The 26,433-nt window shown below is 43.0% G+C and overlaps 1 pseudogene; it reads right to left on the reverse strand.

The window, feature by feature from the left end:
* Window positions 1-297: 297 nt before the first annotated feature.
* LOC132567321 (meiosis-specific coiled-coil domain-containing protein MEIOC-like) overlaps window positions 298-26,433 on the reverse strand; it is a 64,378-nt pseudogene continuing 38,242 nt past the window's right edge.

Below are 26,433 nucleotides of genomic sequence, written 5' to 3' on the forward strand. Positions count from 1 at the left end.
GAATATGAGTAGCTCTTCAAAAGTAGTTTTGGGAGGCAGTTTGGCAGTGGAATTATCAGGGAGGTACAAGATAAACAGGACTAATTTGGATTGGATTTGAAATGGATTGCATCAGCATGACTGATGAAGAAGCAGAGGTAGTGACATGCAAAGTTTGTGGCATATTCATATTCTTACCTGAGGGTAACAGCAATTACAATTGCAGCAAGTGTACGATGGTAGCCCTACTGGTGGAGAAGATATAGGGACTTGAGGCACGCTTGTCTACACTCCAGTTTATAAGGGAAGCTGAAGATTTCATAGACAGAACACATTACGTTCTCTTGAGCGGGCAAGAGGAGGAGGAGGAAGAGGTGGTGGTACCTCAGCGAATTGAGGAGCACTCAACACAGGAGGAGGGTGCATGGGAAAAGGTAACCTGCAGAAGCAGAACAATCAGGAAACATTCTGAGCTGTTGCTAAGCAATTGGCTCCAGGATCTCTCAACAGATATTGATTCTGGACCACTGGAGCGAGGACTACTTCCCCAGCCTTCATGAAACTTGTAGAAGATTTCTCAGGACTCAGTGGATAAGAGGACTCAAGCTTCTGCTCCCCAATATAGGAGAAGGCATGTGTTGGTAAATTGGGTTCCCTACGAAGAGGTATAGAGGCTAAAGTATGCCAACCAGACATGTTGCCTCAAGAGGTATGCTGCCTACTAGGTGCACACATCCAGGACATGGCTGAAAGTGTAGGAAGACTCATCAAATCCATGGATTATTATCCTTTCTCGCTGATTCTTGTGGGAACAAATGATACTGCTTGACACAGCCTAGAATGTATTAAAAGAGTCTATGTGGCTCTGGATAAGAAGGTGAAGTACCTGGGAGGATGGGTTGTGTTTTCATTTGTTCTTCCTGTCGAAGACCATGGCTGAGAAAGGGAAAGAAGAATACTGCAAATAAATGAATGGCTATGTAGATGGTATCATCAGGAAAAGTTTGGATTTTTGGACCATGGCTTACACTTTCGAGATGAAACTCTTCTATCAGGAGATGGTTTGCACCTCATGAGAGTAGGAAAAAATGTGTTTGGTAAGAACTTTGCAAACCTAGTAAGGAGGACTTTAAACTAAATCATATGGGGGAGCAAGACAAAAATTCAAAGCCTAGTACGATGCCAATAACTGGAAATAAGATCACTAACATTTTGTAGGGAGTGGCACATAAGCTTTGCGTGTTGCTATGCATCTTTTTAATTGCCAGTGCAAGAGCAAAAACATCTCTCATCTTGGTGTTGTGGAGCTCCCTGTCTCTTCCGATGTGAAGCATTGACAATTTCATCCCTTCTACAGGACTGCACAATGTGAACTGCTTCCAGGGGCTTATGAAAGCAAAGGAAAGGTAAGGTCCCCTGTGCAAGCACCAGCCATTTCTGATTCTGGGATGACATTGCTTTCACAATGCTTTCACGGCAGACTTTTTTACGGGGTGGTTTGCCATTGCCTCCCCCAGTCATCTTATAAAGAGCAATAAATATATTAGCATGGGGGGGAGAACTTCAAAGACTTTTTTTCTTTCCTAGCAAAGTCACAACTGTGGCTTGTTCTCGCAACTGATCAGCAATTAAACAATAAACCTTGGATGGATTTTATGTCAATCTGGTAACTGGAGTATAATTAGTACTGGACTGGATATCTTCTTCCCTGGGTAAATCTTGGCAGGAATTGACTCAGTCTTTTTCCATTCTTTTTCCAAAGCTCTCCACTGTTCATAGCATTCTTCCAACCCAATATGAAGTTCACTGGTTGGTCTACTCCTTGTTTTCATTGGTCTTTGGAATCCAAATTTTGGCATGAAGCCTGTGAAAGAACTGTTTTCATAATCATATCATTAAAATAAAGATACAAGTAGCTTAGATTATCAGAGGGAAGAACAGATCATAGGAATTCATCAGAGGAATGACAGAGTGTCCAAATGGGTGAGTGGATTTCAAAGGAAACCTGTTGGAACCAAGCTGTGAGATACTTGGACTTTGCCTCAAGTCTCCCATCATAAAACTGTTTGACAAGCATGATGCTTGGGTGTGATTCACATAGTTATTGACAATATTATTGTTGCCACTTCCTTGCTTATGGCTACTGAAGTGGCCCTAAGACTCTATTAAATTTTGGTAAATGTTCTGTGACAGTCCATCCAGATGCTTTTGTCCTTCTTCAATATCATAATGTCCATTCTTGCTTAAAAACTGTTATTATTCATATTTTCCAAGGATCCCATATTGCTGTGAATAGTTATCATGAAAATCATTTGATGGCTTAATTTTTTTTCTCAATAATAGATTCAAATAGACTTTCTTCTCCCACCTTACTCAGTCCTTCTGTATGAATGGCAGATTGAATTTGATCTGTAGCAATGCCATCATTGAAATCAAAACTGGAAACTACTGTGAGCATTTCTTGATGATATTTCTGAAGCAACAAATTACTATTTAAATTTACATTTTTCTATGGTAACTGGAAAAAATCATCAGAATGACTGGAACATTTTGAACCTGCAGATAAATTATTATTCAAACTTTATCAAGGTGCCATGACTCTGAATAGGGACAGAGGAGTTTACTTTTATCTGAGTGTTGATCCATGTTGGCCTTATATTTGTGCCTGAAGAAGTCATTCCTGTGTTTGTTGATAAAATATTCAGTGATCTGAATTATTCAGAATTTTCTGCACCATTTGTAAAATCACAACTCCCTGAAACAGCTGATTGAGACTTTAATGTAAAATCTGATTTTAAACCAAGGTCTGTGCTAAATGAAGTTCCATTCACAAACTGCTTTTCTGACATGAGTCCTGCATTTTTTTTGAAATGTAAAATTCTGCTGTTCCAAAGAGGTATATTCCATTTTCTTCTGAACAGCTGGCTTATTCTGAAATAATTTATTATAATTATTTGTATCTAAGGCAGGTAACTCAGTTGTTCCAATTGGTAATTTTTTAATGTCTTGGATTCTGTAATTTACATTTTTATTATTCTTTGCTTTATTTGGATTGGAATACTCTGGATTTCTATAATAATCAGCACTTTCACTATATCTGTTAAATTGTGACAAAAACATCTCAGCTTTTTTTTTTTTTGTTCACCTGTGTATTTTGTCCTTTAGGGCCTGCCTTATCTCTTCCATAAGTTAAAGTATCTGCTCCAGATTCTTTTATTGCTTCTGAAAGACTGTATATGGGTAAAATATGTTTTCACATATGGAAAATCTTGAAACTGTGGTCCCTTTGCATTCTCATTGGTCTGAATATTATAGCTATTGACATCAGGGGTTTTTTTTGTAGCAGGAACTCCTTTGCATATTAGGCCACACACCCCTAATGTAGCCAATCCTCCAAGAGCTTACAGGGCTCTTAGTACAGGGCCTACTGTAAGCTCCAGGAGGATTGACTACATCAGGAGTGTGTGGCCTAATATGCAAAGGAGTTCCTGCTACAAAAAAAAGCCCTGATTGACATGCTCACTCTGCAAAGGGTACAGCATGCAGATACTGTTTGTCTGTCACCAGGGCTTTTTTGGAACAGGAACACACAGGAACGGAGTTCTGGCTGGCTTGGTGTCAGAGTGTGTGGCCTAGTATGTAAATGAATTCTTCCTGGGCTTTTTCTACAAAAAAAGCCCTATGTGAAACAATGGTGACATCAGGGGGTGTAGCCTAATATGCAAATGAGTTCCTGCTGGGCTTTTTCTACCAAAAAAGCGCTGTCACTGATACATTATCTCCACCATAAAAAGCCTGTTGAGGGATAGTGCCATCTACTGGCCTTTTTGTTTCTGATAGCAGGTGAGGGTGGTCTGTAAATCGGGTAGTGTTCACAGGCCATACTGATTTTAAACTGGAGGCACATGCCCTCTCTGCAAAATATGGTTGTGATTTATTTTGGTCTTCCAAAATGTTAGACGCAAGTCCATATAAATCTGTTTCCCTGCCATAGTCACTTCTTTCTGCCTGAATCCTGTTCTTTACATTAATCTGAGAACGAAGGAATTGCTTAATGTCATCTGTATATGTAGACTAAGGGGCATAGAAAAGAGAAGAGTCAGCATGGTTTGAACATTCAGAGGCTGTAAAAAGTGAAGTACTGTAAATCTGACACAAATCTATATTATCTTCACTTTGCAACTTGTAGCAATCACAGAAGGAGCTGCAACCTGTTATGATAACGTTATTGAACACATCTGTCAGTCTTCAACTGGGCTCTGCACTATTCCAATAGTGACTGATACTTCTGAAAGCTACTTTAGGATGGGCTTAAAGGTAGGGTGCTTCTCACACCACCTCCTCACAGGTGCCAAAGGGCAGCAGTGTGGCATCGCTGCCGCTATGGCTGGGGCCATGGAAGGGCAGGGAAGGGGAGGCTGAAGCCTAGGGGCTCAAAGGGACTAGGGGCCCATCTTTTTTTTTTTTTTTGCTGAGGCACTGTTATTTTTTCTTCATAGACAGCCTGTAAACTCATTGGTCTATAACTTTAAATGAGCAAAGTTCTCTCTACTCATAACTCCTGGAATGTAGTTTCTGCTTTTGCCATAAATCCTTTAAAGATTCATCTTCTATTTTTTCCTGCAAGGAACTCTTCAGTCTGTTCCCCTTGCAACAAGGTATCAGAATCACCAGAACTGTCTTCTGGTGCTGTCTGTTGTTCAGCTTGTGATGGCTGCAGCTCTGAAGCCTAAGGCTTAGATCTAGGGTTGCCAAATCCAACCCCAGAAATATCTGGGGACTTTGGGGGTGGAGCCAGGAGACTTTGGGGGTGGAGCCAGGAGACACTGGGGTGGAGCTAGGGGGGAGGGGGGGAACAGCGCCGGGGAGCATGGCGAGCCGCCCCGCAGCTGCAGCCTCTTCTCCGCTCGCCGTGGCTGCTCCTCTGAGATGGGCTCAGCCTGAGCCCATCTTGGAGGAGCAGCCACGGCGAGCAGAGTAGAGGCGGCAGCGGCGCGGCGGCCTCTTCTCCGCTCGCCATGGCTGCTCCTCCGAGATGGACTCAGCCTGAGCCCATCTCGAAGGAGCAGCCACGGCGAGCGGAGAAGAGGCCGCCGCGCCGCCTCTGGGACGGAAGCGGAGGGGGGGGTGGAGGCGGGTCGGGAGCGTGGCGAGCCGCAAGTCCGGGTCCTAGAAGGGCCCGGATTCGCGGCTCGCCATGCTCCTGGCCTGCCTCGCCCTCCCCTGCGCTGCTGCTGCCTCTTGGCTGCTCCTCCGAGATGGGCTCAGCCTGGGCCCATCTCGGAGGAGAAACTACGGTGGGCGGGGAGGGGGCGGCAGCGGCGCGGCGGCCTCGCCGGCTCCAGGACCGGCAGCTCGACGCCGTTTCCCCCCTCTCCCCCACTTCCATTTTTTGGGGGAGCGGGGGAAGAGGGTGGAAATCCTGGGGTCCCCCGCCAGGGCGGGAGGGTTGGGAAGCCTACTTAGATCTGGTTATTATATTTACAGTTTTTAATTGGGTGGGTAAATAATTTCTTAACAAAATAGGAACATCTAAGCTTTTCTACATTCCATTCCCCTTGGTAGCCTTTTTATATTATTGGGAGTTCTGCCAAAGCCACTTCAAATTCTGCACCACATATTCCCTCAATTCTGTATGATTTTCAGGAAGGTACTGATCTTTTCTCACCAAATGAGGCTGTTTTTTGTTTTCTGGATGGGCAGTTGGAATAGTGATTCCCCCAAGTCTCCCTCAGTTTCATCAAGTAAGATAGCAACTTCATCAACTTCTAAGCCTTTTGTCCCTCAGGAACCATCTTAAATGTGATGGGATTTTTTGATAGTTCTAATCCTATCTACTGTTTTAGTTCTTAAAAGGTTTTGAATTTGCTTCCTTCAACCCATCCATTTAAGGCTCCATCCAAACAACAGCCTAGTTGAGAATATGTCTCTCCTGCTTTTCTCTTAATTTCTCTGAAGAGTTGTCTGCTTTGCTCTGCTGTCAGGCCAAAACAAATTCTCGCTATCTCTTTAAATAACTGATAGTCTGAGGTTTCATCATCCCTCATTTCAGTATAAATTTCATTCAGAGCAACACATCACTCCAACTCCATCTTTCTCTCCCTCACAGCCTGTCCTCAGCTGTCCAAACTGACTCTCCAACTGGCCACTGGCAGCTAACCAATCAAGATATAGCAGCCTTCAGCCTTCTAGCTTGCCATTTTTCTGCTCTCAAAATGGTTTTATAAAAACCACTCCATCACAGCAGCCAACATGCACAAACACAAGTCAGGATTTCAAAAGAGAAAAGAAAAGGAAGAATGATTATGCTGTGAGAAAAGAGTTTATTTCAACTGGGTATTAGTGTCCATGTGAATACTGAAAGTGTAAATGATAGCATAAGCTCTGCTTCCCAAACTGCCTGTGAATTTGACACAGAGATGGACACTGATCTAACTGACATGCTCTTTGCATGAACCAGAACCAATGGTCAAGATCAAAAGACTCAATCCACCTGACACAAACCCACCCAGTCAGGATACATGTCCACTGGTAGATCCTCCAGTCCTTCTGACTATACCATGGAATGTGGTTTTGGGTTGTGGCCAACTGTAACCAAGGAGATGTACGATTACTGGTCTAGGAAAGGGAGTGATGAGTGCTGCAATGAAAATGGCACTATCATAACCTCAATTCAAGTGGATGGAAAGCAAAAGTGATATTTTTGCAGTTCCATGTTTTATTGCCACTTGCCAAATGGAGAGATGAAAAAGAGAAACTGGCTGTGCTATGCACCAAGCAAAGGTAAGACATTTTGTTTTCAGTGTAAACTGTTTTCATCAGATGACAATACCTTTGCAACAAATGATTTATCTAATTGGAAAAAATCAGCACAATGAATGTCAGCACATGAAACCAGCAAGGCCCACAGAGAAGCCACTATTACCTTTTGCCACAAAGCAAAGAAATTTGGCTGTGTTAATACATTTCTGGTTAAGCAATGCAAAGCTGAACAAGCTTATGCAAGAGCTGTCCTTCAGTGAGTTGTTGCCACCATCAAGTTTCTAGCTGAATGTGGATTAGCTTTTAGGGGAAATTACCAGGTGATTAGGTCACCAACCAATGGTAACTGTTTGGGCACATAGGAGTTACTGTTCCAGTTTGACCAGTTTCTAGCCCCCCACACTGAAAAGTACACTAATAAAGAGAAAGGTTCAATTTCCTACATGTCTTTATCCACGTGTGACCAACTCATAGGTATTATGGGAAATAAGGTATTAAACACTATTAATGAGGAAATCAAAGAAGCCAAATATTTCTCCATTTCTGTTAACCCTATCCCAGACATAAGTCATGTGGACAAATTATGTTGGATCTTCTGTTATGTTCTTGGAAGTGAGCTGGTTTGTTCAGTTCATTGAGATGAAGGGCCATGATGCTGCAGAGCTTGCAGAAAGTGTCTTTTGTTTTTTGGGAAAAAATGACATTGATGAGTAACTGCCGAGGCCAATCATATGATAACACCTCAAACGAGTGGCAAATACACAGGCTTACAAGCAAGAATTTGGGAAAGGAATCCACTTGCTGACTATATTCCATATTTTGCACATTCCCTGAATCTGGTGGGCCACTCTGCTGTCGACAACATTTCTGCAGCGTCTGAATTCTTTGAATTGGTGGAAAATGCCTACTGCTTCTTCAGTACATTAACCTACCAATGGGCACTTTTAGTTGATGCCCCTGATGATTTACCTGTTGTTTAAAGTCTTAGTGGTACATGGTGGTCTCCTCACGCTGATGCAACAAAGGCACTCAACCTTGCATATGAAAAGATCATAGAAGACTTGGAACTGTTTGCAGAGAATACGCATGAAAGAAAGTAACACACAGCAAGAAGCAAGAGATATTCTTTCAAAATTGACGAGAATGGCATTGTACTGGTGTTTGGTCATGGAAAAGTTTCATAAGACTAGTATAAAGCTGCAAAGTTCAGATATCAGCCTCAATTTGGCTGCTGAGATCATTAAGTATTTATGTTTCTAACTTGAGAGACAGCTTTGATTATTTTGAGGAAATGGGAAAGATGAAAGTATGTCAAAAATTCTCAGAGAAAAAGAAAGAGAAGCATCAGAATCCAACAAAATGATGGTCCTAGGGAAACCACTGAGTCTTCAGGGAAAGTTGGCTTTAAAATCAGAGTGGTTTTGCCCATTATAGATCAGCTTTTAACCACCCTTAAAAAGAGGCTGGAAGCATATACTACTGTCTCCAGCAAGTTTAGTTTTCTCAGCAAGATGCCTTGTATGAATTATGATGAACTGTCAGAACTGAAGATTGCAGCCAAGAAGTTAGTAAACATTCACTAAAATGATCTTGACAGTAGCTTCCCTGAGGAAATTGTTCATTTCCAAGAGCACATGCACTGACTGGTGTGGGCTCAGATCGTAAGAGCAAAATGAAGAAGAAGAAGAAGAAGAAGAAGAAGAAGAAGAAGAAGAAGAAGAAGAAGAAGAAGAAGAAGAAGAAGAAGATATTGGATTTATATCCCGCCCTCCACTCCGAAGAGTCTCAGAACGGCTCACAATCTCCTTTACCTTCCTCCCCCACAACAGACACCCTGTGAGGTGAGTGGGGCTGGAGAGGGCTCTCTCAGCAGCTGCCCTTTCAAGGACAACCTCTGCCAGAGCTATGGCTGACCCAAGGCCATGCTAGCAGGTGCAAGTGGAGGAGTGGGGAATCAAACCCGGTTCTCCCAGATAAGAGTCCACACACTTAACCACTACACCAAACTGGCTCTCCAAAAAAGAAGGTAACACCAGTACTGCTTATGCTGAGCCTTCAATTAGCTTGCAGATGTTTAGAATGCTTGTATCCAACAACTTGCAGGATGTCTTCCCCAATGTGTTCATATATCTATGCATATATGTTTCCCTTTTGGTGACAAACCGTTCTGATGAACATTCTTTCTTTACCCTCAAATATGCAAAAAACTATTTATGCTTTACACTGAAAGATGAAAAACTAACCAGTCTCGCTCTGATGCATGTGGAAGTGTCTGTGTTTAGGAAAATTGACCAGTCCTATTCTTGATCAGTTTGTTGACAGAATTATGAGGAAGGTTTTTAATTGAAGGTTGTTTTTTTTTGTATGAGCTCATTGTAAAAAGAATTTTAAAATTAACTATAGTTTAAAATTACAAAATAATCAGTAAAAGTCCTTTCACTGTATATTGTTACATGTTCTATTTGATAATTTGTTGTATTAATTAAATGTATAAGAGCAATATTAGATCTTGTAGTTCAATATTCATTGTTTTATAAATTTCATTTTGTATAATCGATGTAGAACTTCTACATGTCCTAACAGAACAAATAGTTAAGAATTTTGCTTCACCTCCTATTTTCCTTTCTTTTTTGGTAATTTATGGATTTTCTTATATAGCCTCTATTAATAAGATAATTAACTGCTTACTTATTGCAGTGAAATAAACTGTCTCTTACATTAAAACAATTATCCATAAATTATATATTTTAATAAATAATAAAAATTTTATTTACTTCAAAATATTACAGTATTGAACAATTATACCCCCGAAATGTGCTTTCCAGGAGTTCTACTCATGCAATAAAAATATATTTTAAAAATTGTGAATAGAGTTCTTCAGGAGACCCTCAAAATGGATATAGGGTTATATACTCTGGTCAAGTACCTACTATACCAGGGTCAGGCTGTCAGCTGTAGTGGGGTGAAAGATTGAAGTGCCGGAGGGGCCCTGAAATACCTGAAAGCCTAGGGGCCTGGCCCAGGGTTAATATAACTCTGAGGGGGGAGGCATTCTCTTCCTTCTCCTGACTATGGGCTATGACCGGCTTGAACTAAGACGCACCAGGCAAGCTGTGGCACATAAGCTAGCTAACATTAACTCACAGGTAAGTACAGAAAATAAAACCTCAAGGAACATAAAACATGGATTCCAATATCTCTACACTAATGCACAAAGTATGGGAAACGAGGAACTGGAAGTCCCAAGGCTTTTTTTGGTAGTAAGAACTCCTTTGCATATTAGGCCACACACCCCTGATGTAGCCATTCCTCCAACAGCTTACAAAAAAGAGCCTTGTAAACTCTTGGAGGATTGGCTACATCAGGGGTGTGTGGCCTAATATGCAAAGGAGTTCCTGCTACAAAAAAAAGTCCTGGGATGTCCTAATACAAGAAGGGGACTATTACCTAATAGGCATTACTGAAACTTGGTGGGATGACACTTACAATTAGAATATTAGGATTGAGGGATACAATTTATTAAAAAGGGACAGGCAAATAAGGAAGTGCAGGGGAGTAGCATTATATGTGAATCTGAGCATGGAAGTTCTGTTGAGAGTCTCTGGGTAAAAATGAAAGGAGTAAGAAATATTAGTGATATTGTGGTGGGGGTCTGCTATAGACCACCAAGCCACAAGTGACCAAGTGACTTGGATAAGCCACTTCTAGAACAGATTATGACGTTCTCAAAGAGATGGAACATAGTGGCCATGAGAGATTTCAATTACCCAGATATCTGTTGGAAGTCAGTGTCAATCTTTATTGCATTAGCAACAAAATGCCATAGCAATCGGCAACCAGATAACAAAATAAAATAAAACATTCAATACAACAATAGAATTATATAAATCATGATAAAATTTAGACTGAATTATCAATAAAATTTATCCAATGACATCCTCAGAAAACAATTCACAGTAGTAAAAAGGAGAGTAGTTAATATATCTCTTTACTCATTTTTTAATCTATAATGGCAGCCATAAACTTTGCCACTTGGAAACTAATATATTTATCTCTATCTGACAATAGGAATACTAATTTTTCTTGGTCCGACCTTCCAAGAAGGTGAGTTAAAATGGTACACAAAAACCTATTTTGTTCTACCTCATGTTTTACACAATAAAATATGACAGATAGGTCTTCAATAGACATTTGATCACAGGGGCAAACTCTTTTCTCATAAGGTATCCGCTTAAAACGACCTTCATTGGCCAATAATGGTAAGATATCAAAATGAGCCCTAGTAAAAGCTTTTCGATACTTGAAATTAATTAGATTAACAAAATATGGAGAAGATACCAGAGGTGAGGGTGATAACTGTCTATAAATCACAGAAATTCTCAATTTGCCTAAAAGTACTATGTCAGCTTGAATACACTGATCCAACAATCTTTGCTTAACAAGAAATTTGGCATTGTAAAAACCAAGGGATCTCAGATAATCACCCGAGAAGCCAAGCTTGGCCACTATTCTCAAAACAAAACTGCGCCAAGACTTATCCTTCATATTCCCATATGCCAAAGTAAGTAATTAAGAAGCCATATGAAAAATAATCTTCAACCAAAAATTAATAGTTATTTTATGAACTAAGGTTGTTATCTGAGATAAAGATAATTCTATTCTAGTAATTACAGAAGGTGTTGGAGGTGGGACAGCAAGAAGCCTGAGTGTAAATTTATTTTGGGAAATTTCTGAAGTATGAAGATTTCCAGAAGCCCATACAGGCGCTCCATACAGAAGCTTGGGTAATAACTGCATTTTGTAGATTTCTACAGCTGGATGTATCAAGTCTGTTGGAAGTCCAATTCTGCTAAAAATGAAAGGTCAGAAAAATTCCAAAAATATGTCTTTGCTGACAACTTCATTTTCTAGAAAGTGGAGAGGGAAACAAGGGGATCTGCTATCTTGGAATGGATTCTCACCAGCAGGAAAGAACTGGTTGACAAAGTGAAAGTAGTGGGCACCCTGGGTATTACTGACATATAATTTTGGAATTTATAATCTTTGGGAACGGAAAAGTTGTAAGTAGTAAGACATATAGGTAGGACTTCACGAAAGCAAATTTTGACAAATCAAGTTATGCTAGGTAGACTCCCATGGCCAGAAATATTTAAGGAAGTTCAAGAGGGGTGGGAGTTTCTTAAAAGTAAAATACCAAAGGCACAATCTGTCATGGGTGCTGGGGGCCCTGCAGAAGAAGCTGAGCCTGCAGAAGAAACTGTGCCCCTGCCACCTGCACCAGTGCCCCTGCCTCCTGCTGGAGAAGATCCAAGCCCCCCTGCCTCGCCCTCTCGGGTGGCTTGTGTGCGTGACCGCCTTCGTCAAAACCTCAGGGATCGGAGGAGGGCGGCACGCTCACGAGCAAGACGCTCCCTGAGCCCTGAGTTTTGAAAGGATTCTGGCCCTTCTGGAGTGAGGGTGCTTGAGTCTTAGCAGGATCCTGGCTGCCCTCTGAGTCAGCAATTAGCCCAAATGGGCAACAGACAGCAGAGGGCTATATAGCTGTGGGCTTTGAGAGAAGGCTTTGTGGAAGCAACTAGTCACTTACCTGATGTTCTAGCATCCACTCCGGCTTCTGACTTCGGCTTCTGGACCCCCTGACTTTGGCTTCTGAACCTCTGACCTATGATACCTGAACTGTGATTCGGTTTTGGCGCTTTGGACCCTCCTTGCTACCCAGCTACAGACCTTGGACTGCCCCTGGACTTCGCCTGGCCTGGCCCCAGCCCGTGACACAATCACAGATTATTCCTATGAGGAATCAAAATGGGATGGGCCCAGAGAAGCCAAGATGGCTTCATAAACAGCTTTCTAAGGACCCAAGAAATAAAAAAGACTCATTTAGGAAATGGAAAGTGGGCCTTATAACCAAGGATGAATATAAACAAATAACCAGTGCTTGTAGAGAGAGAGGAAAACTAAAGCTCAGGATGAGCTTAGGCTAGCAAAAGATGCTAAAAACAACAAAAAAGCGTGTGTTTTTTTCTTATGTTGAAAGCAAGAAAAAGAAAAGACATGATAGGCCCATTGCGGGGACAGGAAAGTGAAATTGTAACAGGTGATGAAGAAAGGGCAGAACTGCTCAATTCCTACTTTTCCTCAGTCTTCTCTTGTGAGGGGAAAGGTGCTCAAAATGGCAAAAACCGAACACATAATCTAGCCCCCACAGGGCTCCATCAGGACTGCCATCAAGTAGCCCTTGTCTGCTTCCTTCTTCCTCACCTTCTTCCTTTGGTCACCATTTTTTATTTTTCCCCTGTGATGAGGCAGCTGAGCAAGGCAGACTTTAACTCCTTCCCTCTTCCCACCTCTGTCTTCCCAAAGTGAGGAGGAGGAGTGTCAACCAATGGAGGCACTTGGCTCTGTAGCTCTGTTGTGTAATTGAGAAATCTTGGGCTGCCATGCTCTCTCAGTCACACTGCAGAGGTACTGAGCCAAGTCTCTCTTCCTCCTGTTGGCTTAGACTCTTCCCCCTCCTCATGCCCTGGTGAGGGAGGGAAACAACCAGAGCTTCCTTTGCCCATTTCCCTCCATTGATCACATGGGAGAGATACAAAGAAAGCACTTTTAAGACCAGGAACATTTTGTTCAAGGTATGAACTTTTTGCCTTGCTACACACCCAAACACAAACACAGAGATTTGTGTTTTGTTGGCTCATTATGCCAGAGTTGCCCTGGGTGCAACTTTTTTCCTCCCCCTTTTCACTGTATTCAAGCCTTCATGATCTAGAAGAGGAATGACAGCAACCAGGATTAGGCTAAGAGTGTGCCCAGATTAAGTTCACCCAGCACTTTTCCTTTGATTTTTCTTTCACATTTCACATTTTCTTTTGATTTTTTTTAATTGGGGATTTTGAAGTTAGACTTCCCAGATAGTAGGCTGATACTGACCACTATACCCAGCTGTTTCTTTTTTCTTGTTCTGCCACATAGGAGCTGTATTTTTCTTTGGAAGACTACAGTTTTGTAGACAAATACATAGCCCTCAGTTTGTGCCATGGTGCCTTCCCATGTTCTTGATCAGTATACGAAGCAATTTATGTACAAAAGCTCACAATGCCCAGCCATTTCATGTTTTCCTCCGGGTCTTAGGCTCAAAGCATTGACTATGAGATTTCTGTAATGAATGCCAACAATCAAAAGTAGGCTTGCAGTTTACAGATGTACACCTGAGCAACACCTGAGCATCATACACAAGACTGCTACAGCACAGGCATTGTCTCCAGTTTTTGATGCAATAATTCAGAGCAAGAGGTGTCAGTTATCAGAGACTATTAAACAAAAATATTGCAAGTGTGCTAATATTTTAAGCATGTTTTATTTTAATTTTAAAAAATCTTTAATTGTGTTTGCCTGTGCCCTTTATAAAGTTTATATCTCCACTACCTGGCATTACATTTTATGACACACATGGCCTGGCCTGACAGGGTCTCATTTATGTCAAATCTGGCGCTCATAACAAATGAGTTCAGAAGCCCCAGGTTAGATCTCACCTAGAGTATTTTGTTCAGTTTTGGGCACCACAGTTTAAGAAGGCTATAAAGCTGGAACATGTCCAGAGGAAGGCAATGAAGACGGTGAGGGTTCTGGAGACCAAATCCTATGAGGAAGGGCTAGAGGAGCTGGGTATGTTTAGTCTGGAGAGGAGATGACTGAGAAATGATATGATAACTATCTTCAAGTATTTGAAGGCTGTCATATAGAGGATGGTGTTTTATGTTGCCCTAGAAGGAAAGAAGCGCAGAGAGCAGCTTGTGAATGAGATCTGGACAATATAAGAGGAGGCAGTTCTTCAAGCACCCTGGCCCCAAACTATTTAGAAGAAGAAGAAGACATTGGATTTATATTCCATCCTCCACTCAGAGTCTCAGAGCAGCTCACAATCTCCTTTATCTTCCTCCCCCACAACAAACATCCTGTGAGGTGGGTGAGGTTGAGAGAACTCTGCCCTTTCAAGGACAACCTCTGCCAGAACTATGTCATCCCAGCAGGTGCAAGTGGAGGAGTGGGGAATCAAACCTGGTTCTCCCAGGTAAGAGTCTGTGCACTTAACCACTACACCAAACTGGCTCTTTTTAGGACTTTAAAGGTAAAATTGAGTACTTTGAATTAGGTATAGGAACAAATGTAGTATAGATCTTTCAGGACTGAAGTGACAACCGTTCCTGAATCTCTCCCCTGATGGTAGTCTGGCTCATTTGGAATTAGCTGAAGTTTACAGACCATTCTCAAAGGCAGCCCCATGTAGAGTGCATTACAGTAATCTAGGATGGATGCAATCAGACCATGGATCACCATGGCCAAATCAGCAGTAGTGTTGGGATGGAGGGAGGGTGAATTCTTAGTAAATGTTCTGAAACACTGCTTCTTCTGCTTCCTATTGATAATATGCACACCACTGGTTGAGAATCACTGTTCTAGATGACCCTTCCAGTAGCTTCATATAGATGTTCAACAGTAGGTATGGGAGAGGATGACACAGAATAGAACCCTGCAGGACTCCATTGAAAGATGCCATGGAATCAAGGTGTTGTGTCCCAGCACTACCTTCTGAGACCAATCAAACAGAAGCAGAACCACTGTGGTGTACTGTCCCCAAAGCCCATCTTAGCCAAAAAGTATAGAAAGATGCTATTACTCATGCACTGAAACCACCAAGATGTTCAAGGCAATCAATACAGAGACACTCTCTTCCAGTGCAAGTCATACATCAGGGTGGCCAAGACAATTTCAGTTGCAAAACCACCTGAAGAGTACAACTTTTCTCAGTTCCTTCTCTCCTATGGCAACCTAAAATACCCTTGAAATCCTACTTCTGGAGGAAAGGGGACCCCGAGGAACAGGATTTTAGGGGGCATTTCCAGCTGCCATGGGAGAGAGTCAGCCAAGAAAGTTGTGCTCAGATCAAGCTGAGAGAGTTATAAAAAAGTAGTGTGGAATTTCATGTAGATAACCTGTTCTTTTGAAGTAATCATCCCAACAAATGGCCAAGAGAACATAAGAACATAAGAGAAGCCATGTTGGATCAGGCCAATGGCCCATCCAGTCCAACACTCTATGTCACACAGTGACCAAAACAAAACAAAACCAACTCCCCCCCCCCAAAAAAAACCCCCAAGTGCCATCAGGAGGTTCACAAGTGGGGGTAGAAGCCATTCCACTTTGCCCCCCTCCCCAGGCACCAAGAATACAGAGCATCACTGCCCTAGACAGAGAGTTCCAACAATATGCTGTGGCTAATAGCCACTGATGGACCTCTGCTCCATATTTTTATCCAATTCCCTCTTGAAGCTGGCTATGCTTGTAGCCGCCGCCACCTCCTGTGGCAGTGAATTCCAAATGTTAATCACCCTTTGGGTGAAGAAGTACTTCCTTTTATCCGTTTTAACCTGACTGCTCAGCAATTTCATTGAATGCCCACGAGTTCTTGTATTGTGTGAAAGGGAGAAAAGGACTTCTTTCTCTACTTTCTCCATCCCATGCATAATCTTATAAACCTCTATCATGTCACCCCGCAGTCGACGTTTCTCCAAGCTAAAGAGCCCCTTTTCTGGACTTTTTCCAATGCTATAATATCCTTTTTGAGGTGCGGTGACCAGAACTGTACACAGTATTCCAAATGAGACCGCACCATCGATTTATACAGGGGCATTATGATGCTGGCTGATTTGTTTTCAGTTCCCTTCCTAATCTCTCTCTCTCTCTCGGCTTGACTTCGCGAACGAAGATTTAAGAAGGGTGCAGTAGTCCATGTCTACTGCAGGCTTGCTGGTGGCTGACAAGACCAATGCGGGACAGGCAGATCCGGCCACAGTGGCTGCAGGGAAAAGTCTGATTTGGGGTTGGTGCTGTAGCAGTGCGATTCTTCCTCAATCTCCTTTTGTCCTCAAGACCAGCTATGCGTGTGTTCTCAAAGGAAGAGACAGCCTGGTGGATGGTGTGCCTCCACGCTTTGCGATCTGAGGCTAGGTCAGACCACTGGTGATGGTTGATGCGACAGGTGCTAAGGGATTTCTTCAAGGAGTCCTTGCACCTCTTCTTTGGTGCCCCTCTATTTCGATGGCCGGTGGAAAGTTCGCCATACAGAGCAATCTTGGGAAGGCGGTGGTTTTCCATCCTAGAAATATGCCCTGCCCAGCGCAGCTGCGTCTTCAACAGCAGTGCCTCGATGCTTGTAACCTCCGCCCTCTTGAGGACTTCAGTGTTGGTCACAAAGTCACTCCAATGGATGTTGAGGATGGTGCGAAGGCAGGCTGATGAAAGCGCTTAAGGAGTCGCAGGTGATGACGGTATAAAACCCACGATTCAGAGCCATAGATGAGGGTTGTCATCACAACCGCTTTGTAAACATTGATCTTTGTGCCTTTTTTCAGATGCTTGTAGCCCCACACTCTTTTGTGCAGTCGGCCAAATGCATGGTTTGCTTTTGCCAGCCTGTTGTCAATCTCCTTGTCGATCTTGGCATCTGAGGAGATGATGCACCCCAGGTAGCTGGACTGTCTTCAGAACTGATTCACCCACAGTGATGCAGGGAGGGTGATAATCTTCCTGGGGTGCAGGCTGGTGGAGAACTTCTGTCTTCTTCAGACTAACTTCTAGGCCGAATAGCTTGGCAGCCTCTGCAAAGCAGGACGTCATATGCTGCAGAGCTGATACCGAGTGGGAGACGAGTGCAGCATCATCAGCAAACAGTAGCTCTCGGATAAGTTTTTCCATTGTCTTGGAGTGAGCCTTTAGTCACCTCAGGTTGAACAGGCTGCCATCGGTGCGATAGCGGATGTAGACACCATCGTCATCATCTAGATCTACTGCGGCTCTTTGAAGCATCATGCTAAAGAAGATCGTAAAGAGAGTTGGCGCGAGAACGCAGCCTTGCTTTACACCTGTGCCTATTGGGAAGGGCTCCGAGAGGTCGTTGCAGTGTCTGACTTGGCCTCGCTGGTCTTCATGTAGCTGGATGATCATGCTGAGGAACCTTGGGGGACATCCTAAACGTTCCAAGATTTGCCACAGGCCTTTCCTGCTAACGGTATCGAAAGCTTTGGTAAGGTCGACAAAAGTCACATATAGACCCTTGTTCTGTTCCCTGCATTTCTCTTGGAGCTGCCTGAGAACAAATACCATGTCGGTGGTGCTCCTGTTAGCTCTGAAGCCGCACTGGCTCTCTGGGAGGAGTTCTTCTGCAATGGCGGGCACCAGTCTGTTCAGGAGTATTCTGGCAAGGATTTTGCCTGTGATGGAGAGCAGGGTTATCCCCCGGTAGTTGGAGCAGTCTGACTTTGTTCTTGTGTAGAGTGATTATGATTGCATCGCAAAAGTCCTGTGGTAGTTTGCCATGTTCCCAGCAGGTGACAAGTACTTTGTGAAGTGTGCTATGTAGTACTGTGCCCCTATGCTTCCAGATCTCTGGTGGGATACCATCAACTCCCGCTGCCTTGCCACTTTTCAGTTGCTTGATGGCTTTAACAGTCTCTTCTAGGGTGGGGATCTCATCCAACTCTGTTTTCACTGGTTGAAGTGGGGTGAGGTGGATTGCTGAATCTTGAACTACGTGGTTGGCACTGAAGAGAACCTGAAAATACTCCGACCACCGGTTCAGTATGGATGCCTTGTCTGTGAGGAGCACTTGGCCGTCTGCACTACGCAAGGGACTCTGAGCCTGATATGATGGGCCATATACTGCCTTCAGGGCTTCGTAGAACCCTCTTAAATCACCAGTGTCTGCACACAGCTGGGTTCTCTCTGCAAGCTTGGTCCACCACTCGTTCTGAATGTCTCGAAGCTTGCACTGGAGGTTGCTACATGCAGCACGAAAGATTGCTTTTTTCCCGGGACAGGAGGGCTGAGCAAGATGTGCTTGGTAGGCAGATCTCTTTTTCGCTAGTAATTCTTGGATCTCTTGATTGTTCCCTTCCTAATAATGTAAGCCAAAATGCTATTTCATATTCTTCTTGTTATCGCAAAGAAAGTCTTGTCCTAGCTGATTACTCTTTCATTTTCAATGAGTATCCTATAAACAACATTTTATTTAACAAGAAATGCTGATACCAGTGGACCAATTAAGACAAGATATTTCCCCCTTCACACTAGTTCCACAAGACTGTCTCAGACACATATTATAATGGATTATATTACACATGAGTCAAAAGAGCATGGTGCTGCTGTGATCATGGGGATGACTGCTGATCACTGGTGCATCCATGATCTTCTGGCTCACACATTATGTTATCCATGCGAGCACATGCCAAAGGATGACTGGAACTGATCTTTGTCAAGAATAATTTCTTGTGGAAGCTGTCTTGCATTTTCCAAGAGCAAAGAAATCTTTTGAACCAGATATGATAATTGTATTTTGATATTAATATGTGTAATTGTTTTCAGTCAGGATTTAGCACAGCAGAAACATGGCAGCCTTTCCAAGAACTGTAATGTCTTTTTATCATAAGCCATGATATAAGAAGATGATTGAGTTAAAAGAACACTAATTACAAGTTTTGCCAGGTGGATGTGGGGGGAACTCACTTGCTGCACAGGCATGACAAGGGCTTTTTTTTTGTAGAAAAAGCCCAGCAGGAACTCATTTGCATACTAGGCCACACTCCCTGATGTCAAGTCAGCCGGAACTGTGTTCCTGTGCATTCCTGCTCAAAAAAGCCCTGGGCATCACTGCTTGTGCCATATTATCTAAATAACCTGTCTTTCTGTGGAAGGGGAAGATCCAAGGTTAGACCACATTGGAAATGTCTGTTTTCATTTTTTCTGAGACTCACTGTGTCTTGCTGTTCAGGTGAAGCATATTTAATCTGGGACTGTCCTTTTGTACACTGCATTTGACAGCTATATTTGCCTTCCTCACAAGTGTGTCTGACATATTTGAATATATTAACAGTTCAGAGGCTATCAGCATTACAGGAATCCTCTGCTGAGACTGTTATGCCAAAGGATCATTTGCATTCAGGATGGAATTTGCATTTCTCTAGGGGACTTAATGTGGGAACTGAAGCAGCCAGTGAGTCAGGTTCTGCAGCAGCGTGACTCCACACTGGCTGCTGTGTGAAAAGACAACATGCTTTCCTTTTGCACTTGTCACTAGTGGTTTCACCTGACTGGGTGTGTATGCCTGGGAACAACTGGAAGAGAATGGTCTGTAGTTGAGAGGTGTAGAATGGACAAGGGCAGGCTGCCCCAGATCTGACCCCTCCTGATGGGAGTTGGAAAGGAAGCACCAGAAGGTTTAAATTCCCACAGCACCACATTCTCTTTGTATATGCTTATTGCCACTGCAAAGTTCATTTCACATTGTTAAATGGGAACCAGAGCCTAGTATAACTGAAAGTAAATGATAGGGGTCATTGCTCTATACTCTAGTTTAGAAATTGAAATGGTTCAAGATTTTCTATTCTTGGCTCAATCATCAACCAAAAAGGAGACTGGGACTAGGAAGGGCAGCCATAAAGGAGTTACAAAAGATCCTTAAGTGTAAGGATATGTCAGTGGCAACCAAGATCAAGTTAATTCATCCCATAGTATTCATGCCATAGTATTTGGCATTACTATATATGGATGAGAAAGTTGGACAATGAAGAAAGCTGAAATGAAGAAAGTTGATTCCTTTTAAATGTAGTGTTAGAGGAGAGTTTCACAGATACCGTGGACCACCCAAAAGACAAATAAATGGCTTCTAGATCAAATCAAGTTTGAACTCTCCCTAGAAGGTAAAATGACTAAACTGAAGTATCATACTTTGGTCACATTATTTTATTATTATTATTTGTTTATTTATATTCTGCCCATTCCCTCGCAGGGTCCCAGGGCGGAGAACAACATAAATAGTAAAATCATAATAAAATCACAGCAGTATAATAATAACCCAGTTACAATATTCGATATTACAGAGTAGTCCAGCAGAATAATATGATAAGATGGTGTAGCCAGACAGTGCAGCAGATCAGCGCAGTAGGATGGTACAGTAGGGGAGGCCAACTGATCTAGAGGATAGATGCCCTCCGCCTCATCCAAAGACCTGGCAGAACAGCTCCGTTTTACAGGCCCTACAAAAGGCTAGCAAGTCAGGTAGGGCCCAGATCTCTATAGGGAGCTGATTCCACCAGGTTGGGGCCAGGACCGAAAAGGATCTGGCCCTGGCAGAGGCAAGACGGGCATCTCTTGGGCCAGGGACAATCAGCCTATCTTGGGAGGCCGAACAAAGCGACCTCCAGGGCATATATGGGAAGATACAGTTCCGCAGGCATGTTGGTCCCAGGCCACGTAAGGCTTTAAAAGTCAAAACTAACACCTTGAAGTGGATCCGGTACTCTATAGGCAGTCAGTGCAGGCCACGGAGCACTAGCCGCATGCTCACCAGTACAGGTGATGCAGTCAGCAGGCAAGCTGCTGCGTTCTGCACTCCCTGCAGTTTCTGGATCAGGTTATGAGAAGACAAGAGTCTCAGGAAAAGACAATAATGCTAGGAAAAGCTGAAGGCAGGAAAATAGGAAGACTGAACATGAGATGGATTGACTCAATAAAGGAAGCCATGGCTTTCAGTTTGCAAGACCTGAGCAAGGCTGTTAATGATAGGATGTTTTGGAGGTAACTGATTCATAGGACCACCATAAGTTGGAAATGACTTAATAAACTCTCCCTCTCTCTCCCTCTCTCTCTCACCCACACCCACACCAATGTTCCCTCTAAGCTGAGTTAGTGTAAGCTAGCTCACAGATTTTTATCCTCCAGCTCACACATTTTTATCTTAGATCAGAAAAATGGCACCAGAACACAATAATTTATGGTACAATGGGTACCATAGAGTTTTTCCTCCCAAATTGCTAGAACATCTAGGAAAACCATAGAGTTTTTCCAGAAGCTCCTAGGGTGGCCAGCACGCAATGTCGCTGATGTGATGACGTCACTGTGAGTGATGTCATTGTGCCGGCAATGTCGGGGGAGGATCCCCCCCTGGGTTGGGAACCTCTGGGGCAGGGGGAAACTCATCTGGCCTGGGAACTTGGCAGCTCTAGGGGCCACCTCACAAATTATCTCAGTGTCAGAGTGCCTGCCCCACTGCTTGCGGCCCCTACTGCAGCCTGCAGGCACCTTCTTAAAAGCCCCTTTGACAAAGCTCTGGGGGAGAGTCAGAGAGTAGCAAACTTGGCTATGACACTGGCAGCTGCTGCACCAGGTAAGCTTGGCAAAGAGCAGCTCAGTTTCTGGCTGCATGTGCAGGTTGGGAGGGCTGCAAGCAGGGGGGAAACCGGGGCAAAAAGCTGGCCCAGGGCCCCTAAAGGCACAGGGACCCATAGGCCAGTGCTTACTTGGCCTAATTGTTAATCCAGCCCTGATAAGCCTTATTCCTAGTGAATGAATAAGGTGACATTCAGTTGCAAATGATTCATGGCAAACCCATCTGTGGGGTGCTCAAAGCAAGAAATGAGCTGAGTTGGTTTAACACTGCCTTCCTCTGTATACTAATCCCAGTCTTCAATGATGATCTTCCATTCAAGTACTAACTATGGCTGACTCTGCTTAGCTTCCCAGATCTGATGAGCTCAGGCTAAGTTGAACTATTGGGCTTCTAAGGAGATGCATAAAACCCAGGGCTTTTTTTGAGCAGGAACGCACAGGAGCGCAGTTCTGGCTGGCTTGGTGTCAGGGGGTGTGGCCTTATATGCAAAGGAGTTCCTGCTGGTTTTTTTTCTACAAAAAAAGCCCTGATAAAACCTCATTACTATTTTTCCACAAGACATATAAGATGCAGCAACTGGTTGGCTGATTGTTTTTATCTTGTGGGATTCTAATCTGTTTGGTTAGGTTTCTGTGATTTTACTGGGCTTTTATCTGTTTTAGATATTGTCAAATTGTGTGTATCATTTTAACTTCCTATGTGCTGTCTAGAACTCTGGAAAGGAAGAATAACTGTTACAATGGGCTGCTTTGGGCATCTGGAGCTGCACATATCATGGCAAAAATCCCCTTAAAAGTGTTTTTTAGGCCAAACTGGAAAACATCTTTAAATGCTCTCCCCCAGATGTATCCTCAGATTTGTTTTTGAATTGTACATAGATAGTAATGTGATAACATGGGCATTTTCTTTGGAAAAATTCTACACAAAAGTCAGGAGTTATTTTGTGCCTACCTGGACTCCTGGTGTACTGAGTGGAGTGCCAACTTTCCCCTAGTTATTCACTGAGTAACTGTGCAAGTAACTTATGTGCTGAGGTGTTTGTCATGTGCTGATATATCTGGGAAAAGCACAAATAGCAGAAGAGCGGCAGCTGTGCATAGACGTTTCATGAGTAATCAATTGCAATTTATAAACTTTTCTATATGAGAAAATCATATAAATAATTTCAAATGAAGAATTCTCATGGTAGTAGACCATAGATGGGAAATACTCACATTTTCAACTTGCTAAGAGAGTAGGTTTCCACATTTTGCCTCCAAACATTAACAGTCTGTATGAAATGTGAGAGATCTTTCCTATTCTTATGAAATTAAGTTGCCATTACTATATGCTCCTATGAAACCACATGAACTGGTACTGGTAAGTAGTTAAAGCATTCAGGATTTTGTTCTACTGTGGGAACCCTTTCCAATAGGCTTCATCTTTAACTTGTGGGCGGGGAAACTGTTTGTCCCTCTGACTGTGAATTACCGGTACCTAAGTAAACTGCACCTGTTGCAACCTCCTATTCAGAAGCTGCTAGATAAAGAACAGAAGTCAGAAAGGTTCAGAGCACACCAAGTGCCAATCAGTGAGGTCTGCTCTCAGAAAGTCTAGATAGGTGTTTAGTGAAATATTTTCCCTCTCAGTGGCAGAAGCACCACCATTCTTATTTTTAAAAAAAATCTGTGACAGCGGGCGGGTCCACCTTGTCACTTCCATGATATGCTTCACTTGTCCCTATTTGTCTGAACATACAAAGAGCTCTGCTGGACCATGCCCATCTAGTCCAGGATCCAGTTTTCTACAACAACAAACCAGATGCTTCTGGGAAACACATCTTAGGATAGGGTTGCCATCTGCTTGGAGAACAAATGCCCTGTCCCTTTAATTGAGGCTTAAAGAGATGTTATATAGTAAGTGATGTTCTTTACCTCCATGCTATGAAAAGTTTCAGCTGTCCATTTCCAGATGCCCATTTCCCTGCTGACAACCCTTCCAGTAAAGGATGAAGGCCACAGCCATCCCTGGTGTTTGGCATCATATGACCTCTGATATTCAGAAGTGTTCTAAACCTGGGGCTCTATTTAGTTATCATGGCTACAGTCATTAAACTATCATCCATAGATCTGACTAACCTACCTTTTAAAGCTATCTGAGGCCTCATTTAAATGTGATACTGGCATGGCAAAAAGACTTACACATGTGGCTTATACTTTTAAACATCTTGATTAAACCATGCTGTTATCTAAGCAAAGCACCCATGCATGCTAGTGGAATGCCCGCTTGGATTACAGGCATCTGCTGTGCATATGTAATTGTTTGCATGGTGGTAGCTTAGTTTAAAGAGAACTGTGTGAACTAAAAGAACCACAGATGAATGAGTTTGTCCTGCCAGTGTCACACAGGCCTAAGCCAGCGGCTGTCATGCTCTCTTGTGGCAGGGAATTGTATAATGCATTGTTTGACGAAATGTTTCCTTTCATCCAGGGGTGGCCAACGGTAGCTCTCCAGAAGTTTTTGCCAACAACTCCCATCAGCCTCAGCCGGCATGGCCAATGGCTGGGGCTGATGGGAGTTGTAGGCAAAAACATCTGGAGAGCTACCGTTTGCCACCCCTGCTTTAGTCTATCTTGTCTCTACTGTCAGAGAGAGAGAGAGAGAGAGAGAGAGAATCATAGAGTTGGAAGGGACCTCTAGGGTAATCTAGTCCAACCTCCTGCACAATGCAGGAATTTCAAAAATACCCCCTATATCCCTAGTGACCCCTGCTCCATACCCAGAAGATGGCAAAAGCCTCCAGGATCCCTCGCTAAACTGGTGTGGGGAAAAATTGCTGACTGACCCCAATGTGGTAATTAGCATTTCCTTGGGCATGTAAGAAAGGGCATCAGATATCTGGGTATCTATCTGATGAAGGGAACTTTGTCTCTGGAAAGCTTAAACCCTGAACATCTTATTGGTCTCTAAGGTGTGACTGGATTCTAATCTAGCTCTTCTACTGCAGACCAACATGGCCACGCTCTGAGACTGGATGACTCATAGTATTATGGGAGAGTGTCTTTCTCTATCCTTGGTTTCCATATCATGCATGATTTTACAAAACTGTATTATGTCCCACATCCCTGCCATCTTTTTCCTAACATAACACCCCCCCTCAAAAAAAAACCTTTTAGACTTTCCTTGTGGGGGAGGTGTTTCAACTGTCAAGAGTCATCCCATTTTCCTCTTGCCATATGTATCCAATTTATACAATGCTATGTTTGTGCTTTGCTAAGCTGTCTTTGAAGCATCCCATTGCTTGCGGCTTTTCTGGAGGGAGGGTGGCATGTCTGGGAACTGGCTAGTTACTACACAACCAAAGTCGAGGAGCTGGAGGAGATGCAACCTAAGAACTGATAACACCGCCTGGGGTGATGAGAGCTTAATAGAAATCCCGCGCAAACCCCCGCTTTAGCTTGGTGCATTTTGGCTTGAATTATAACGGTCACGGCAAAGGTTTATAAGCACTAGGAACTGGTGGGAAGGCCAGTTCCGACGCCATGTATGCCCATGATGCTGGAATAAAGATCTTGAACTCTACTTGTCTTTTCCTTGCCTCTGGGTCTGACATCAACCACCCAATCATTTTAGTAGCTTTTCAGCAGCTTTTTTCCTGCAGTCTAAAACAGAACTTTCCTATGTGCTGAAGATTACTGTAGTGATGTAGTGCTAAATCTGATGCTCACGTTAATGCCTCAGTGCTAATATGTAGTGTTTAATGAGGTTGCTTTCCACACAGGACTGTAGCCTAAAAGTTCTGAGTCCAAGTGTAAGAGAACAATGATGGGACTTGGGACATTATGTGAAGTAACAGGATTGTGCCCAAGCAACTGCCACAGAAGCCTTCTCAATGGCATTTGCTCCAGATGATATGTGGATGTTACTTTTGACAATAAAATGTTTGTTAGCTCAGGGAGCACTTAGGCTTCCTCCTTTCCATTAGCTCTCAACTCCTAGCTCTGAGATTCTGGGGTGGGGGTGGGTGGGTGGGATTTAACATTTTATTAGTATGTCATGGGCTGTTTCAGAACAATGACTATCTTTCTTTGTGAAGTTTTGACATTGTTGTCTGACTTGCTTGCCAACAACTGGACAGCAAATAGCTGAAAATACTTGTAATGATGACCATGTTCAGGTGTAATGGTGAGATATATGACCTGTGGTAAGAGTAAGAGTTGCCTGGTAAGATGTCCTATACTTGCGCTTAATTGTTCCACCACCTTATATCTTCTAGCTGTATTTTCCAAATGACAATAGAGAGAAATAATTTTGGAAATAGCCCTAAACCGAATTAGTTCCAGCATGTGTCACCTTACTTTTCTGTATTTAGATAACAGTTGTGCAGTCTTGTCATTACTGCAACACAAATATTTAATGATGGGCTTGTAGAAAATAGTGACAAGATTTCCACATTAAGAAGAACTGCTGGCTGGATTGTAAGAGGCTGA

Source organism: Heteronotia binoei, chromosome 2 (assembly GCF_032191835.1).
Source record: "Heteronotia binoei isolate CCM8104 ecotype False Entrance Well chromosome 2, APGP_CSIRO_Hbin_v1, whole genome shotgun sequence".
NCBI classification, from domain to species: Eukaryota; Metazoa; Chordata; class Lepidosauria; order Squamata; family Gekkonidae; genus Heteronotia; species Heteronotia binoei.